The sequence below is a fragment of the Perognathus longimembris genome, chromosome 13 (genome assembly GCF_023159225.1).
Source record: "Perognathus longimembris pacificus isolate PPM17 chromosome 13, ASM2315922v1, whole genome shotgun sequence".
In the NCBI taxonomy this organism is placed as follows: Eukaryota; Metazoa; Chordata; class Mammalia; order Rodentia; family Heteromyidae; genus Perognathus; species Perognathus longimembris.
In genome coordinates, this window is record NC_063173.1 from 1,671,866 (window position 1) to 1,689,468 (window position 17,603).

Genomic DNA, 17,603 nt, shown 5'->3' on the forward strand with positions numbered 1-17,603 from the left:
GGTAGAGGAATAGATGGATTTGTGGATGGATGGCTTCTGGGTAGGTATGTGGACGAAATGGATGGACAGTTAAATGAAAGATGGATGACAGGGATGGTAGCTGGATGGTAGATAGAAGAATCGATAGATTTGTTGCTTGATGGGGATGGATGCATGTACGGATGGGTAGATGGATGGGTGGATGGGTGGGTAGGTGGGCAAGTAGATGAAATGGGTGGGTGGCAAGTGAATGGATAGATGGATGGCAACTGGATGGAAAGACAGGGATAGAGAGAGATGTGTGGGTGGATTTGTGGATGGGTGGATGGATGGATGGTAGCTAGATGGGTAGCTAGATGCATAGATTTGTGGATGGATGGGTGGATGGGTGGTAGCTAGATGGGTAGATAGATGCATAGATTTGTGGATGGATGGTAGCTAGATGGGTAGATAGATGCATAGATTTGTGGATGGATGGATGGTAGCTAGATGGGTAGATAGATGCATAGATTTGTGGATGGATGGGTGGGTGGATGGTAGCTAGATGGGTAGATAGATGCATAGATTTGTGGATGGATGGGTGGATGGATGGTAGCTAGATGGGTAGATAGAGGCATAGATTTGTGGATGGATGGATGGTAGCTAGATGGGTAGATAGATGCATAGATTTGTGGATGGATGGGTGGGTGGATGGTAGCTAGATGGGTAGATAGAGGCATAGATTTGTGGATGGATGGATGGTAGCTAGATGGGTAGATAGAGGCATAGATTTGTGGATGGATGGATGGTAGCTAGATGGGTAGATAGATGCATAGATTTGTGGATGGATGGATGGTAGCTAGATGGGTAGATAGATGCATAGATTTGTGGATGGGTGGGCAGATATTGGCAGTGATTAAGTAGATGGCAGGTAGGTTGAGCAAATGAAAGAAGGAAAGAATAAGTGCCCTTTAGAAAGCAAGTGTTGGAGGCATGGCTGAAGTGTTAGAGTACCTGCCCAGCCAGTGCAGGCCCCGAGTTCGAACTTCAATACTGCCTACTATTTTAGGTCTTATCCAGCAGAGGGCACCAAGGCTCCAATCTCTGGCCTCTGCTGAGTTTCTTGGTCCCCTGAAGGGGAGCACGGCTGGAGCGGAAGCTGGGCTTCCCTGTGGCTTGCGGGCTGAGTGGACGCTGGGCTTGCGCGTGGCTTGCGGGCTGAGTGGACGCTGGGCTTCCGCGTGGCTTGCGGGCTGAGTGGACGCTGGGCTTCCGCGTGGCTTGCGGGCTGGAGTGGAAGCTGGGCTTCCGCGTGGCTTGCGGGCTGAGTGGACGCTGGGCTTGCGCGTGGCTTGCGGGCTGAGTGGACGCTGGGCTTCCGCGTGGCTTGCGGGCTGAGCGGACGCTGGGCTTCCGCGTGGCTTGCGGGCTGAGTGGACGCTGGGCTTCCGCGTGGCTTGCGGGCTGAGTGGACGCTGGGCTTCCCTGTGGCTTGCGGGCTGAGTGGACGCTGGGCTTCCGCGTGGCTTGCGGGCTGAGTGGACGCTGGGCTTGCGCGTGGCTTGCGGGCTGAGTGGACGCTGGGCTTCCCTGTGGCTTGCGGGCTGAGTGGACGCTGGGCTTCCCTGTGGCTTGCGGGCTGAGTGGACGCTGGGCTTCCGCGTGGCTTGCGGGCTGGAGTGGAAGCTGGGCTTCCGCGTGGCTTGCGGGCTGAGTGGACGCTGGGCTTGCGCGTGGCTTGCGGGCTGAGTGGACGCTGGGCTTCCCTGTGGCTTGCGGGCTGAGTGGACGCTGGGCTTCCGCGTGGCTTGCGGGCTGAGTGGACGCTGGGCTTCCGCGTGGCTTGCGGGCTGGAGTGGACGCTGGGCTTCCCTGTGGCTTGCGGGCTGAGTGGACGCTGGGCTTCCGCGTGGCTTGCGGGCTGAGCGGACGCTGGGCTTCCGCGTGGCTTGCGGGCTGAGTGGACGCTGGGCTTCCGCGTGGCTTGCGGGCTGAGTGGACGCTGGGCTTCCGCGTGGCTTGCGGGCTGAGTGGACGCTGGGCTTCCGCGTGGCTTGCGGGCTGGAGTGGAAGCTGGGCTTCCGCGTGGCTTGCTGGCCGCCGGCCGCCACTCTGGCAGGTGAAAGGCTCAAGACAGAGGACACGGGAGGGAGATGTGACAAACGCAGGCTCAGAGACAGAGCCGCACCCGCGCCGCTCCGGAGGCCTGGAGAAGGTGCTGCCCCCAGAGCTCAGTGCCCACCTACGGACGGGGCCATGGGCGGTGCGGGAGCCGCGTGGCCGCTGGAAGTCACGCACGCTCACAGGCGAGCCGGCTGCAAACAACAGAGGGGTGACTTTCCCCGGGCCACCCAGAAAGCTCCCCCCTCGGGGGACCCCGGGGGCGCTCCTCTGAGCGTAGCTGGTTCCTGGGGCGTGAGCTCGGCTCGCTGCCCTGCCGCCCAGCGCGATCGCGTCGCCCCCGCCGGGAGCTCGGGGTGCGAGGTGCTAGTGTGAGAAATGAACCTTGGAGCACGCGGGGAACGTGCCCGGCGCCTCCCCGGGGACTGGGTGTCAATTGGCCATCCCGGTGCCCCGTCCAGAGCCCGCGTTTCCCCTCTGGCACCGCTGTCCCTAACCCCGGGTGCCAACGGGGAGACTGGACACAGGATGACCGGCTTGAACCGGCCTGGGCCACAGAGGGAGAGCTTGTCTTTAAAACGGCAGCAAGGAGCCGATCTGCCCACCGACTCCCCTGCCATGTGCACAAGCAATAAATGAACCTGCCGGCCACCCCGCGGGGCGTGACTGCTCTGTGTCAATGGGAGGCCCGGCCCCGAACCCAGAACAGCCCTCGCGCTTCCGTGGTGGTCTGGCGGAGACAGAGGCCCCCGTAAGGAAGGAGCGCTCAGTTTACCTACGTTTATGGTGCCAGTCCTGGGGTTTGAACTCAGGACCTGGGCCCGTCCCCGAGCTTCATTGCCCGAGGCTAGCGTTCCGCCACGCGAGCCGCCGTTCCACGCGCCGCAGCCTTCTCGGTGGGTCGCTGGCGATCGGAGTCTGCGGGCCTTCCCGCCTGGGTGGGTTGGAGCCACGGTCCTCGGACCTCCGCCTCCTGAGTGGCGGGAATGGCGGGCGTGAGCACCAATGCCGGGTTTCAGGTTCACCTCTATCACCTCCGGCGGTGTCCGGGATGGGTGTGCGGGACCGTGCCCACCCGGCTCCAAGCCAGGGGCGGACCCGCTGCGGCAGCCCCGGTGCGGCTCCCCCCCCCCCCCGTCTGCCTGTAGGAGGGGCTCCCCCCTCCTCCCCAGGGTGGGAAGCCCCGCTAGGACCTCTGCATCGCCCCGATAAACTCCCCACCTGCGTCGTGCGCGTGAGGTCAGTGGTTGAGACGGAGTCCGTGCAAGTGCGCATGCGTTCTCCACGCGTGCATTCTCCACGCGTGCATTCTCCACGCGTGCATTCTCCACGCGAGCATTCTCCACGCGTGCATTCTCCACGCATGCGTTCTCCACGCGTGCATTCTCCACGCGTGCATTCTCCACGCGAGCTCCAGCCTGGCGGCGGCGAGCCGAGAATCACAGCGGGCTGAGGGTCACGGCTGTAATCTGGTGGGGAGGGTCGTTTTGGAACCTGGAGGTAGGGGGGGCACCGTAGAAGGGGAGAGCGGCGGGATTCGAAAGGGGATCCCCGAAAGGGAAGGAGGCTGAGCTGCTTCTCCTCCACCCCAGATAACAGATGGAGCTGGACAACGTGGCGCGTAGCAAAGCGTGAAGAAGCGTGCGGGGCCCGGGGCGCGGGCGCGGCCTGCAGGGCTGTCCGGCTCTTCCCACGGCGCAGCAACGCGCGCAGAGAGGACACCGGGAGCCCCGGGTGCGAGCCGGGAGAAGGCGGGGACGAGCCGGCCGTGGGGTGGGATTGTGCTGCCTCCTCCAGGGCGGGGCTCCCTGATCCTCCTCGCCCTGAAGACCCAGCCCTGCCCGCCACACGCAGCACAGCGTCCCCGTGCCGAGCTGAGTCTCCTCGCCGATGACGGGGAGCGACTGTGGCTGCCCGCCAGGCCGCAGGGGAGGGCGGCCGAGGCGCACCGGCCAAGGCCGCAGGGTAAAGCTGGACTCCGAAAGCGTCGGGGCCGCTGGGCACTGGTGGCTCGCGCCCAGGACCCTACCCACGTCACCCGCTGAGAGCCAAGGAAAGCGGTCTGAAGCCAGCCAGACCGGGAAGGGCTGTGAGACTCATCTCCAATCAACTGGCAAAAAAACCCCACAGAAGTGGAGCCGTGTCTCAAGTGGTAGAGTGCCGGTCTAGAGGGAAAAACACGCCCTAAATTGAGACCCCAGTACAAGAAAGGAAGGAAGGAAGGGAGGAAGGAAGGGAGGGAGGGAGAGAGGGAGGGAGGGAGGGAGGGAGAGAGAGAGAGAGAGAGAGAGAGAGGGAAGGAAGGAAGGAAGGAAGGAAAGGAAGGGAGGGAGGAAGGAAGGAAGGAAGGAAGGAAGGAAGGAAGGAAGGAAGGAAGGAAGGAAGGAAGGGAAGGAAGGAAAGAAGGAAGGAAGAAAGAAGCCAGACTACAAAGCATAAATCCTGCTGGGGATTACGCCAGCGCCGACCCCATGAATGGCTCAGGATTTTCCTTCCCTACTGAGCTTTGATCCCAACTCCACGGGACCCTGCCGAGGGCCGGGCTGGCGGCGGGAGCTCACGATCCAGGCTGGACGCGCGCTTTAGGCCACGCTGAGCCTCGCCGGGCCGTCGCCTGGGCGTGGCCTGCGCGTACACCCCCGCGTGGGCGGGCCGCCGGCGGGGGCTCTCGGGGTGTGGATGGAACCACACCTGGCTTTCTGAGCCTGCTTGGAGACAGAGGCAGCCGGCCGGGCTCAGCGGCCTCCGGGAGCCGGCTCCCAGTCCTCAGCCAGGACACTGAGAAAGAGGACGGCAGGTGGGAAGAAGGGGGGACCTGGGAGCACTGGATCCGCAAAGACTGGGGCCGCAGTGGCTGGGGAGGGAGTTGGGGTGCTGCTCAAGCTGTCCTGAGGGAAGCAAGGAAACAGAACTCAGAGCAGAGTTCTCACAGACAGGGACAAGGTGGGAAGCCAGAGGGAGGCCAGCCCGCCAGAGCTGTAGAGTCACCAGCAAGACGGGTGAAGGCAGGAATGAGATCTGGAAGAGGGGAAGAGAGCGAGAGGAAGAGGAAAGAGAGGGAGAGGACTTCAAGGGAAAAACACGAGACAAAAGAAGAGAGAATACCAGATAGGTAAGGAGCAAGGAAACAGGGACAGGAAGTTGAGAAGGGGCCAGCTTCTAAGGAAGGAGCCTTCGAATCCACTGTTAGCCAGTCTTCTCCCCTTTTCCCAGAAGAGAAAACTGAGGCCCAATATGTCAGTGTCAGAATCGGACTGAGAACTCAGGCAGCAAAGGCAGCGAGAGGAGAAAGATACAGAGGGGGGAAAAGATACACAGGAGGCTCCAAGGGGAGAGAGGAGGAAGGACGGAATGGGGAGAGACAGCTGCAGGGGAGCTCAGAGCCCCTCCCTACCGCTCTGCCGGGGGCCGCAGACACCCCGGGCCTCCTGTCCGATCCAGGTCCTGGCCGGACCCACGACGGAAGGAAGAGCAGCCCGCGCGGCCGGGCTGAGGACCACTTGTCAGGGTGCTGGGCGAGCTGCCGCCGCCGCGGGAATCGCAGAATCCTCCAGGTCTGAACCAGGAACTCGGAGACGTCGCCCTGTCCTCACGGCTGGGGGTTCTGAGCCGCGGGGGGCTTCCCAGCGGGGGCGTGCAGTGTGGGGGACCGGTGCTGTTGAAGCGAGTGTGCACCACAGACACCACCGCTTCCAGGCACGCTCAACCGCCCTTAGGACGCGAGACTTGTTAGGGCCTCGGGCAGAGCTCGTCCCGTCTCGGAGTTCCAAGATGTTAATGGGGAGTCTTCGCTGAGCTGACAATATTTCTCAAGAGCGCGTTCCACTTAGGAGAGCAAACGGTTTCCCTTTGGGGGGCAATTCAACACGAAAAGACATCTTCAAAGAGTAGGGCTGGAATTTCTGAAGTCCAGACCGCTGGAGAGGAGGCGGGGGGCTCCCTTGTTTGAGGACAACCCAGGCAAACGCTAGCAAGGCTTGACTGCAAAGCCAACACACAAAACAGAAGGGCTAGGGACCTGGTCCTTCTACCTCTCGCTTACGGTAGAGTGCTTGCCTACTAGGCATGAAGTCCTGGGTTCAAATCCTACTCCAGTACAACTGGGGGAAGGAAAGGGAGGAGGGGGATGGGGAGGAGGAAGGGGGGAAGGGACGGAAGGGAGGGAGGAAGGAGAGGGGTGGGGGAAGGAGATGGTGGTGTGGACCCCCAGAGAGGTCCGCCCTCCAACTCTCTCCCCTCAGAAGTTCTGGGAGGAATACCCCAAAAGCAGTGAGCTCTTCAACTTTGGATTCCGTTCCCTCCCCCCCCCCCCACCACCCTTTTTTCTTCTGGTTGTGTGGCTTGAACTTTGGGCCTGGGTGCCGTCAGGGCCCCTTGTAGCACAGTAATGGCTGACTCCAGACCAGGGCAGGGAAAGTACAAAGTAAGCCTGGAGTAGCTTGCTGGACCAGAAAGCCAAAAAGAGTAACTGCGGAAAGAATGAGGAGACGCGTCACCAAGGCCCAGAAGGTGCCTTGCAGGAGCTCCTCCAGAGCAAATCCGGATCACTGTGCTTCAAAACAATAACAGCAACAGATTAGAGGCCTTGGATAAAATGAGAGGCCTCCAGTCCACGCTGGTGGGGCCGGAAAGACAGAAAGAGAGAGGACTAAATGAAGCCCAGGCTATATATATCATCACAGAACACTGATTACCAGTGGAAAGCAACCATTTTCTACAGGATTTTTCCATGGAGACACAGGGCAAGCAGCCAAGAGATCCCAGGATCCATCATGGTGGCCGGATGAGCCGAAATCATGTGCCACTGACCAGGAATGCCGTGAGGCCAGCACAGGCACCGGGGCACCCCCAACTCAGCACAGGCACCGGGGTACCCCCACTCAGCACAGGCACTGGGGTACCCCCACTCAGCACAGGCACCGGGGTACCCCCACTCAGCACAGGCACCCCCACTCAGCACAGGCACCGGGGCACCCCCAACTCAGCACAGGCACCGGGGTACCCCCACTCAGCACAGGCACTGGGGTACCCCCACTCAGCACAGGCACCGGGGTACCCCCACTCAGCACAGGCACCCCCACTCAGCACAGGCACCGGGGTACCCCCACTCAGCACAGGCACCGGGGTACCCCCACTCAGCACAGGCACTGGGGTACCCCACTCAGCACAGGCACCGGGGCACCCCACTGAAGATCCAAGCCTGGATCTCACCGTGGAGAGACATCGCACACCCCAAACTGAAGGGTGTGGGGACACAGAAAACTCGCCTGCCATCCTCCCAAGTACCAAGTTCATCCAAGGCAAGGAAGGTCTGTCTATATAGCGCTGCTTCGGTCCGGGAGGGACAGAGAGACACACGAAGGAGACGGTTTGCACTGAATGTTTGGGCTCCAGGAGACCTTACTGGGGCAATTGCAGCCATGGGGCCCAAGAGGTAGATGGGTAATACACCCACATTTGTTTCCCGATTTTGATCGTTCCATGACGGGTACATAGAACATTCTTGGTTTTAGAAAACACTAGACCTCGTATTTAGGAAAAGCAAATTCATGTGTACTTTGCTGGCAGGTTTCTGAATATTTGAAATTGTTCAGTTTTTGTGGTTGTTCACACAACACAACTCCCAATACGTTTGCTATGTAAGGCTGGACACTGGAGGTTGGTGTCTTAATTACCTCAGCCGCTCAGAGGCTGAGTGAGAGCTAAGGATCACAGTTTGAAGCCCCCCAAAACAGGCAGAAAAATGCAAAAGACGTTTGTCTCCAGCTAAGGAATAGAGTACCAGGCATGATGGAAAATTCTGAGCAAGAGCGTAAGACTCTGAGCTCAAGTCCTAGACCTAGTGTATGTCGTTCATTTCATCGATTAAAAAAAAAAAGTTCAATAAAGTCCAATGTCCGTTCATGATTTAAACGAGAAAAACAACCTCTTAGAAAACTTAGGCACTGTCAGCTTCTGTCTGTAATCGCGGCTCAGGAGGCTGAGATCTGAGGACTGCTGTTCGAAAGCCCACGCAGCAAAGTCTGCGGGACTCTTTACCTTAGCTAACCAGAAAAAAAGCTAGACGTGGAGCTGCCGCTCACGCGGTACAGCACTAGCTTTGAGCACAAAAGCTCAGAGACAGAGCCCAGGCCGAGAGTTCGAGCCCTAGGGCTGGAAAAAGAAAAAACTTGAAAGAGACAAAAGTTCCTTGGAGGGCTGGGGATATGGCCTAGTGGCAAGAGAGCTTGCCTCGTATACATGAGGCCCTGGGTTCGATTCCCCAGCACCACGTATACAGAAAACGGCCAGAAGTGGCGCTGTGGCTCAAGTGGCAGAGTGCTAGCCTTGAGCAAAAAGGAAGCCAGGGACAGTGCTCAGGCCCCGAGTCCAAGGCCCAGGACTGGCCAAAAAAAAAAAGTTCCTTGGACCTCATAAGGGATACTTACAAAGACTCTAGAAGCAAAACAGCATATTCAATAGTGAATATATTTTTAACAAATTACTTTTAAAACCCAAAACAAGACAAGGGTTCCTGTTGTCAGGACGCCTAGGATCTTCTATCTAATACAATAAAACAAGGAGGAGAAATGAAAATATAAAGGAAAAAATAAAACTCATTTTTGCAGAAGATAATACTGTCTGCATGAACTCCCTAATATGTAAAAAATTAAAATAATAGTTTAGCAGGATGCATAAACGTAAGGTAAGTATACCAAATAACAAACATAGGAAGTTCAACTGTAATTTTTGAAAGATGTATCTATAGTAGAAACCAAAAAAATTAAAGCCCTTATATGTAAACTGATTTTAGATCCCACTGAAAAACATAAATGGAGACTTTAAAAAAAAAAAAAAAGAGAGAGAATCCAGGTGTGGGATGCATGCCTGTAATCCTATCCAAGACACAGAGGTAGGAGAAACCCAGCTCAAGGCCGGGAAAGGCAAAGCTAGTGGGCCCTTATCTCACAAACGAAGAAATAAAAATACAACTAGAAAATAAAAGTAAAAACAAGAGAGCTGGAGGTGTAACTCGCGCGGTAGAGCCCTTACCTAGACACCAGGAGGTTCCATCGCCAGTCCCGGAAAGAAAAGCAAGAGGGGCTGGGGACAGCGTGCAGAGTCACGAACGTAAACGGCCAACGGTCCGTGTCAAACCCTAGCTTTTGACGAATTGGCTATCTTTCTCTTCCAGATTCCAGACCATCTCAAGGGATTTTGCACGCCAGCTCCGTGTAGACTTTGATAGTTAGGCAAGATACTCCTAAGAAGAGCGACAAGAGGAGCGGCTGGCTCTACACGCCAGCCAGGCTACTATAAGCCAAACAGGAATGAGGAAAGTGGGGGGGGGGGGGGGGGCACAGGCAGAGCGAAGCTACAGAAATCGGCCGCTGCACGTCTCGCAGCTTGATCGTGACAGCCGCGTCGTCCTTACGGAGAAAAAAAAAAATAGCCTGCCAGCCCCTCCTTTCACCATGTACCAAAACCAGTTCCACGCGGACTCGCGGCTTAACAGGGAGCAGCCAGCTTCTTCTGTTACTTTTTAGGAGAAAAATAGGTGTACGTTATTTTATGAAATTTAAGGTAGGGAAGAAATTCCATCGCTTATTAAAAACTGTACACGTACAAAGGAAGTAAAGGAAGTATGCTAAGTGTAGCTGCTGTAGAGTTTAGAGTTTCTATTCAAAGCCGGGAGCTGGGGGCTCACGCCTGTCATCCTGGCTACCCAGGAGGCTGAGATCTGAGGGCTGCGGTTCGAAGCCAGCCTGGGCAGGAGAGGCTGCGAGACGGAGCTCCAGTGGGCCACCAGAACACTGGAAGTGGCGCTGTGGCTCAAAGTGGTGGAGCGTTGGCCTTGAGCACACACACGCTCAAGTCTGGGGGCAGGGCGGCCTGGCGCTGGGAGCCGAGGCCAGGGCCGCACCGGCCGCCCGCCCCGGGCACCCCGAGGCCAGAGCCCCACCGGCCGCCCGCCCTGGGCACCCCGAGGCCAGGGCCGCACCGGCCGCCCGCCCCGGGCACCCCGAGGCCAGGGCCCCACCGGCCGCCCGCCCTGGCCACGCAGGCCCCTTTGCACTGAGAACTGGAAGCCTTGCTCTTCCCCGATGGGCTGCGTGAGCGGGCGCGTGTCACTTTGCCTCTCTGGGCCGTTGCTTCCTGACTCCAGGCTTTCTGTCTGCACCATTTTGCTCCCCCTCATACCCAACAGGGAGGCCAGATGCGTAGACCGGGTGCTCCCCGCAGGGTGCCCCCCCCCAACTTCTCCTTCACCAAGGCCCACCTCCCGCCATGTCCTCTGGGGAGTCTCCTCTGCCGCGCACCGAAGCCGGCCTCCCGCCTGCCGCTTCCCCTGACCCGAGCCTCAGAGCAGACGCGAGCACACGCCGGAAGCGCCCTCACTCAGCCGGCAAAACCTGGGCCTCCAAGGACCCCAGGGGCCCTGCTCCGGCGCCGGCCAGCCTGGGCAGCGAGTGCTCTGCTCCTTTAAGAGGGAGTCACCGGGCTGTTGGGGAGCCAGTCACCCAGTCAGTCAGTCACCTGCTCCCCAGCCAAGCTCGTGATAATCCATGGATTCTCCACCATGGGCAAGAGTCCAAGAGGAACTGATTTTCCTTCCTTCTTCCTCCCTCCCTCCCTCCCTGGTGGGAGCTTGTCCAATCAGTGCGGAGGGCCTGGGACACTTCGGCCTCTCAACAAAAGCTTTTCCACCTTGGTCGGAACGCAGTGAGATCAGCTACCTTGAGGTCTGTTCGCAGCCCTCTGGCCTGTTCCGATCCAGTCTCCCTCACCCCTATTCAAACAGAGGTGGAGGCAGCTCAGGGGCTACACAGACAGGTGACAACCAAGGACCTACTCACAGGACCAGGGAATGGGACTGAGTCTTCTGAAAGCTAAATTTAGGTAGAAGAATACAGCTGTCCGTTGTTTCGGCCCAACGAAGCTGTCTGCGAGTAGACTCTATTACACACACCCACGTACACGCACAAGGCTAAAATGAGTTCCCGCCTATGGATCTGGTTTTGTTGGCTCACTGGCATTGTGCCACTTCAGTCATGCCTCTAACATTTCTTTTTGCTGGTTATTTTGGAGATGGAGGTGCAGGATTTAAGCTGAGACCTTTCAGACTGTAACTTCTGAGTAGCTAGGATTACAGGAATGAGCCACTTGATCTAGCTTAGTTATCTTTTAAAGAGGATAATCTTGTGTACCCTGGGCTGGACTCTGATCCTCCTATTTATACTTCCTGCGTGGCTAGGATGATCTTCCGCCACGGCCTCCAGCTTTTCTCGGTTGAGATGAGGTCTCCCAGGCTAGCTCAAACCAAGCCACAATCCTCTGGACCCCTGCCTCCCGAGAGGCTAGGTTTACGGGCAGGCACGAGCCACGCCGTCTGCTTCGTCAGTTCTTCTGAACGGATGGCTCGTTCTCAAGCCCCCCCCCCACACGCACACACACGCACACGCACACGCACACGCACACACAGCTGACCAGAAATACTACAGGAACGTTCCTTTGAGTCATATATATTTCCGTTCACGGTCCTTTTCATGCACATTGCCTCAAATAGCTAACATTTTCACAGGTATTATTTTTGTAGTTGAGGAGAGAAGGGTGATAGTTTCCCAGGGCTGATTTGGAGCAGGACTGGCGCTGAGCCCCGCAGAGCGCGCTACGTGGGGGCTGTGCACCCACCCTCCCACCCACCCACCCAGCCTGGGCTCCGGCGGCCAGGCAGCGTGAGAAACGCAGCCACGGCGCTCGAGCGCGAGCAGACCAACTGCTCAGAAAGACGGCTATTCTCGGGCCTCAACGCCGACGGGAGCTCCTGCCAAGGAGCCGCCAGGCGCCTATTATTCGGCTACTTTCTGCAAAGGGGCGTGGGGCGGAGTGGAGAGAGGACCTGGCAGCGGGGCAGCCACGAGGGGGAGGAGGAGGACTAGGAGGGGAGCCCGTCGGAAACGCCGCGCTGTGGCGGGCGCTGGAGGCTCACGCCCGTAATCCTAGCTTCTCGGGAGGCTGAGATGTGAGGCTTGGAGCTCAAAGCCAGCCAGGCAAGGAAGTCTCTGACACGGACACGCGTGTCTACTAATTACCAAAAAGGGACAGTGGAAGGGTGGATCGAGTGGTAGGGCACCGGCCTTGAGTGGAAAAAGCAAAGTTCGAGGCCTTGAGTTCAAGTCCCAGTACTGGCACCAAATAACAATAATAATAATAATAGATGCACAGAGTCATCTCTTTGAAACCCAGGGCAAATCATCTCGCTGCTGGTACTCAAAGCTTCTGATGTCTCCCGCACCATTCTGGGAAAGAGCCCCCCAGTTCCCCTGAGGGCCTGTGAAGGCCTAGTCCCATAGCAAATGCCCCAGGCCCACCCCCCCCCCTTCCCTGCTCCAGCCCAACAAGCCAAGCCTTAGAGCCCTTGGCCAAGAATATTCTCTGCACAGACCCCTGGCTACCACACTCCATTACTGGCTTTAAGCTCTGCTCGAGTGTCCTCTGAGGGCCCGCACCGACCCTCTGAAGTAAGATTGTTACCCCCTCGCCCCCATTCTCCAGGTACGGCTCTGTTCTTCTTCCTGTCTTGTCTTTCCAGCATTCAGTTTGCTCTGTGCCGTCTGCTCCACTGGACAGGACCTGGGCCTTTTGTCACCTGAGCTCTATAGATATGATTCATCGCAGATGCCCACTTAATATCTGTGGCATGATGGAAAGACACACAGGGAATGGCCCTTAGGCTGCTGGAAACGTGGCGGAGCTGAGACAACGTGGCTCCATTTATCACGCGCGGGCCGGGCCCGCGCTCCTCCCTTCTGCAGATGTTATCCTGTGCTCAGCATCTGGGATGGAAATCGCCCAAGCTTTAAGGACGCCCCGTTCTGATGCACAATGCACGGCAACTAAACAAGATGCTAAACAAGAGGAAGAGTCAAACGACAGATCCAGTGGGAGTCATGCTTTCACAAATCCTCCCTAAGACCTTGGTGGGCTGTTGGGGTTCTGGACACCCCCTTTCTCCCCCCACGGGGAGAATGGTAACTACAAACTCTATAAAAGAGCACCCAGCCTGGCTCTCCGCCAGCGGAAGGCCAAAGGCGTGCTCACATGGGCAAACGCTAAGTTGAGGACGGGTTGCTGAAGCTTCCCCTCCCCCCAGTTCCCCCCACATGTTACCAAGGGCGGAGGCGAAAAGGAAGGCATCAGGGACACGCTGCGGTGGTGGAATGCGTCTCAAAGACTTTAATATGGAAGGGCACTTATATAGAAGTAATGGCGGGAAAGAAAGGGGGCTGGCCAAAGGGCCAGTCATAGGCTAGGGGTCACGTTCATCAAGTGACATCACGAAACTTCCCTTTGTGGGCGGGACAACCCCATCATGGTGGCACGCACGTGTTCACCTCCCAAGGGGTGGAGGTCAAAAGGTGGGAGGGGCTTCTATTGTCCCAAGGCTGGTGGAAGGGCAGTCTTTCCCAGGCCTTAATAATCCCCAACAGTGGGCGTGAACAGTAAGGACCCTTTGAGACTCATTGAGTCAGGCAACTGACCCAAGGCCAGATGGAGGACGGGACACTCTGGCCCATGGAGATTCGGGGGCTATCCCAGGGCTGGAGATGGGCAGGATATCAAAAGAGAGAGAAGGCTGGACTGCACACCCCAGGTGGCAGGGACAGGCACAGGTATGGTGGGGTGTGGGATGAATTCAAAGGAAACCGGAATCCGGACGCGTTGCTCTGTGTATCATGCTGCATTGCCCGCGCTGCGTGGAACTCAAGTCTGATTCAGCCTAGGGATGGTACCTTATTTACAATAAGCCAAGAAAGCCAGAGTCATGAAAGCAGCCTCATTCCCGGGCCTAGGCCCTCACTGCACAACTGGCCCTCTGGTCTTGGCCTTTCCAGGCCAAATCCGGACTATAGCCTTCCTGGGCCTGGATACCTGGCTTCCTATCAGCTATCATAGCCATGTGGTCCAGGATCTTCAAAAATACTCAATCAGGAGCTGGGAACATGGCCTAGTGGCAAGAGTGCTTGCCTCGCATACATGAAGCCCTGGGTTCAATCCCTCAGCACCACATATATAGAAAATGGCCTGAAGTGGCCCTGTGGTTCACGTGGTAGAGCACTAGCCTTGAGCAAAAAGAAGCCACGGACGGTGCTCAGGCCCTGAGTTCAAGGCCCAGGACTGGCAAAAAAAATAAATAAAGAAAAATAAACCTCCATCAGTGTGCGGCTTCAGCCAGGCACTATAAAGCAGTATACAAAGCAGCCCAGATCCTTTTCCTACACTCCTTAGTAGTTGGACCTTAAATGGGCAACTCTCCCAGTATTTTCTATGAGGATTGATCCCTATGTACTTAATCACAAATTTCCATATTTACATTATGATTTGTATAGTTTGCATAAGGGCTAATAATTACTAAGCACCAGTATGAACTTTAATGCTCCTCACCTCGTTTCATTTTCCTAACACCCCGGCTCTCCTTCTGTCTACCGAGGGCCGGTGACGTTCGCAAGCCCACCGCCGCTCGGTGACGGAGGCTCAGCACCCGTTCGCTGCCGAGAGAGGCGGGCTCCTTTAGGAGCCGCTACGTCGTTCAAAGTCTATTTGTCTCTAAAGTTGTTCTTCCTGTCTTGTCTTCATTTCAATGAAAACTCTGAAGCAACTCACAAGCCATCAGCCAAGACACCGCGCCAGGCTGACCTGTGCTTTCCGGTAACCCAGAATCGTGCTGGCTCACTGGAGCGCAGAGCTGAGCATGCGCGAAGCGTTGGCGTCCGCCCTCCGCCCGCCCTTTTGGAACGCGTGCTCCACAGTCTCGAACTGCGCGCGCCCGCCCACGTGCCTGCCATCGTTCCCGTGTGAGCGTGTCACCTGTGGCTTTACCGAGCGTGCGCAGACACGGCCACCCCTCACGTGTGGCGTCCCGTGTGAAGATTCATGGGATTCCACACCTTCTGCTCTGAGGGAGCACTGCGTAGCTGATCACTACAGTTCTCTCCTTTCTTGCTGCAAGCAATAAATCCTCCTAAACTCCTTTCCTGGTTGTATTTTGGGGGGTTGGTGGGGGGGGGGGGCTTTGTACACACCGAGATGTGAGGAATCCGTTTGGGTTCGGTCTGTGTTTGGTTTCAACCCATCCCCACATCTCTTCATTTATCTATTCTTCAGTCTTTTCTGAGCATCATCCTGGCGGTCGCGGACGGGACTTGAACTTAGGTCTCGACTACTAGCTTGTGTTTTGCCAGACACGCAGGCTCTATTTCAAGTAACACAACGAGCCTTCAAGCTTAGAGGTGTAAGCCAAATCTTAGGCCGTAATTCTCATACCTGTGCGGAGAAGGGGTCCGTCCTCCTATTTCTGACCCTCGGGAGGAAAGCGGGGGGGGGGGGGGGGCAGAAGGGGGCAGGGGAGTCGTTTGCCTAAGGCCGCCCCGCTACCAGGCAGCTCCCAGCATCCAGCAGGGCTTAATCTCCCATTCCATTCTTTTTTTTTTTTTTTTTTTTTTTTGGCCAGTCCTGGGCCTTGGACTCAGGGCCTGAGCACTGTCCCTGGCCTCTTCCCGCTCAAGGCTAGCACTCTGCCACTTGAGCCACAGCGCCGCTTCTGGCCGTTTTTCTGTATATGTGGTGCTGGGGAATCGAACCCAGGGCCTCGTGTATCCGAGGCAGGCACTCTTGCCACTAGGCTATAGCCCCAGCCCTCGCATTCCATTCTTACTTCCTCTGCCTACACAGCTCATGGGTGGGTTCTTGTCCATCCCTGGGGTCTTGGGGTCCGATCGCCTCAAAGCAACCTGGATTATCTAATAGCCTGGCTCTCCCAGCAGGCTTGATAGACAGAAAGTAGCCCCCTAGTAAAAGCCTGCACGTGCAGCCTTGCTTCAGGGGGCCGGTGCCTGGACAGGGCCTAGGAGCAGACAGGAGGGAAGCCGGCGGGGTGGAGGAGGGGCGACTCCAGGCTGGAAAAGACCTGCCAGATAGACAACCTTAGCTGTGGACAGGAACACTGTCGCCAAGCCGGGCCAGGCACCCGGCACGGAGCCCTGGCTGTCGGGCGGCGGTCACCGACGGGACGGACAAGGGGAGCGGATGCGAACTGCTCAGGGCTGGGCCTGATCAGGGCAGAGGGAGCGCGAGCGCTGGAGAGGCTGAGAGGGGCCCTCGGCCGGGAGACGGAGGGGGCCAGGCCGGGAGACGCGGGGGGCCAGGCCGGGGAGATGGAGGGGGCCAGGCCGGGAGACGGAGGGGGCCAGGCCGGGAGACGGAGGGGGCCAGGCCGGGAGACGGAGGGGGCCAGGCAGGGACACGCGCGAGCCCGCCACGGTCTCCAGTCCGGCCTGAGGGAGGAGGCGGGCGCCACGCCGCAGGCCGAGGGCCGCAATAAAGGGAAGAAGAGCCACGCCCTGGCGGCTGGTCACCCCAGCTGCTCGGGAGGCTGATGTGGGCTCTCTCGACTTCCCCTCGCTTGGGGGGGAGGGGCTTGTCCGCCCCTTCCCGGGTGGTCCATGATCGCTCACGAGGGAGCGATGGCCACGGGTAGCCTCGGTGGCGTGTGGTCGCAGGGTGCCCCAAAGCCGCCAAGAATGACATGGACGCATGGGCCCCTGGAGAAAACCTCTAGGGCTTCTGTTTATTCAAATGAGGAGCCTCCCAGATATACCCCAAAGGCGGGCACAAGAGAGGGGCCCCTGATTGGTCCCAAGGAGCTGTCCCTTAAGTGATGTCAGACTTCCTTCTCTTCCGGTTAAAGACAGGAAGGGGAGGGACAGGCTGAGGTCAGCTGTGGCCCCTTAAAGGTGCAGCTGACCCCAACAGGCTGAGACCTGAGGATCGCAGTTCAAAGCCAGCCCGGGCGGAACGCCGACGTGACTCTGATCCACACCGCACCGCCAGAACGCCAGAAGCGGCGCTGCGGTTCAAGTAGAAGAAAAAGTAGAAGCAAAAGAGCTCAGAGACAGCGCCCCGAGTTCCAGCCCAGACGGAAGGGGACTCCAGCACTGTGGACATCGTTCTGGGGGTTCAGGGGCGCCTCCCAGAGGCAGACCCAGGGCCCTACTAAAAAATAAGAAGGAAGTAACCAGGAAAGAGGTGGAGGAGACATCCCGGCACAGGGGAAATGGGATGAGCTAAGGCTTTGTACAGGGTCGCAGAACTCAGCCCGGAGCTCCAGCAGCCGAGGAAGCTACCAGTCTGACTTTCCTCCCAATTCCCACCCCCTCTTTTGGTCCCAGGAAAAAAAATCACGCGTCATCTAATTTGTTTCAGAGTTCAGTCTGGCTTGGTCATTCAAACAGCCAGGTAGTGATAAAAATGTCTGTCTTACATAAAAATGCTCTTTCCCTCCGGCGATTTTCCCCTCCGCCTGGGTGGGGTACAGGGCGGGGGTGTCTGGGTTGTGGATGAGGCGGGGGCTTGAGCTAAGCGGGCAGGTGGGTGGAGGGTTGTCCTGAAGAGGCCGGTTGATGCTCTTTACCACCAGGCCTGCCCCAGAGCCCGGTCCACACGGGCACCATGCCCCTAAACGCCTCCAACTGTGAGCTAAATGC